At 37.0% G+C, this 1,594-nt stretch overlaps 1 protein-coding gene across 1 annotated transcript in view; it reads right to left on the bottom strand.

Annotated features, from left to right (window-relative positions):
* Nucleotides 1–1,594, bottom strand: part of PABPC1L (poly(A) binding protein cytoplasmic 1 like) — a 21,521-nt gene that overhangs the window by 7,824 nt on the left and 12,103 nt on the right. The window lies entirely within an intron of this gene.

Genomic DNA, 1,594 nt, shown 5'->3' with positions numbered 1-1,594 from the left:
AAGTCAAGGAAATGGGGCTCGAGGGTGACTTGTCCGAGACCAGGCCACTTGCTAACTGAGGGCTGCTCACGTTTAATAGACCATTCCCCAGAGTTAGGGAGAACATGCATTTCAGAATATATTCTTATTTCTGAATCTTCTTTCTGAAAAGATTTTCTTCAGCTGTGATAGAAAGCTGGCTTAAGTGTATGTACCTTCATCGGAGCGTCTATAATGAAGCGAGATGGTAGTCTAGGATTTGTTAATCTAAGAACAGTATATTTTTCAGTCAGGGTCACAATCATAAACATTCCAGCTGAGGTCACTATAATAAAAACAATCTGCATTCGACAACTCTTTGGGTTTTATTAAACGACACATAAAATTCTCTAGTTCATCTGTGAAATACAGGTATAAAAAGATGCTCTTAACAGCTAGAGACTCAAAGAGTTAGGTTTGTATGGAATATGAAAACGACTTGAATTTCTATTTTTGGTGCTTTTTGTGTTAATTTTCTTTTTAGTAGAAATAAAGGTCCTTATCGTTTAAAAAAAAAGAAAAAAGAGAAAAAGGAGTGACTTGTCTAGGGTCACCCAGCCAATAAAGTAGGTCATGTATCAACCAGGACCGTAACCCAAAGCGTCATCTGGTAAACCACCACTGCCTCTGCAAGGCCCTGAGCCAAGTTCTTTTTGAGTCTGGGGAAGAGGATCTTAGCCTTTATATTAAAATAATTTATTTTAGGATAACTTTAGACTTCTGTGATAATCTAATGCCTGATGATCTGAGGTAGAGCTGAGGCGGTGATGCTAGTGCTGGGGAGCGGCTGCAAATACAGATGAAGCTTTGCTCGCTCGCCTGCCACTCACCTCCTGCTGTGTGGCCCAGTTCCTAATAGGCCACGGACCAGTACCGGTCTGCAACCCAACCCGGGGGTTGGGTTGGGAGACTTAATCTGAGAGTTCACAGATCCACAAAGACGTCAATGGATGGAATTCAAGGAGATCTGTGAACTCGGATGAGGGAAAAAAATGGCATCTATATTTTCACATTAGCATATCTTTCTATTTTGAATATGGGCAACAATAAATAGTCATAGTACTATTAGCCATGCTTGTGACTTTTTCAGGAAAATATTTTCGTACCACATTATTGATCTCAAAATATCATTTATAATAATTGCTACTTCACTAGATCTTATAGTTTAATGCACATACTGCTGTCACCTTAATATTTTGATAATTATTTCAATATAATTGTCTTTTTGTAATCCTATGAATTTTCCTTTACATATTTAAAATATTCTCAGAAGGGGTCCATAGGCTTCACCAGACAGCCAAGTTTTCCTGGCAGAAAAATATTGCCTTAACAGGTTAATAAGAACTTAGGTAGTAAAAAAATAATTAGTACAACTAACACTTACGCAGAGCTTACTCTGAACTTGATAGCGCTGTAAGCACTTTATATAGATTAACTCATTTAATTTTCATAATCACTTTTATAAGAGAAAATATATTAAATTATATAAATACATACAGACTTAAACCAATTCACAAGGTAGGTGTGCCTCAACTTGAAGCACGACTCCAAATTTCTACAATTCCTTTTATTCAAG

This window comes from Pteropus alecto, unplaced genomic scaffold (assembly GCF_000325575.1).
Source record: "Pteropus alecto unplaced genomic scaffold, ASM32557v1 scaffold45, whole genome shotgun sequence".
In the NCBI taxonomy this organism is placed as follows: domain Eukaryota; kingdom Metazoa; phylum Chordata; class Mammalia; order Chiroptera; family Pteropodidae; genus Pteropus; species Pteropus alecto.
This window is presented reverse-complemented; position numbering and strand designations above follow the sequence as displayed.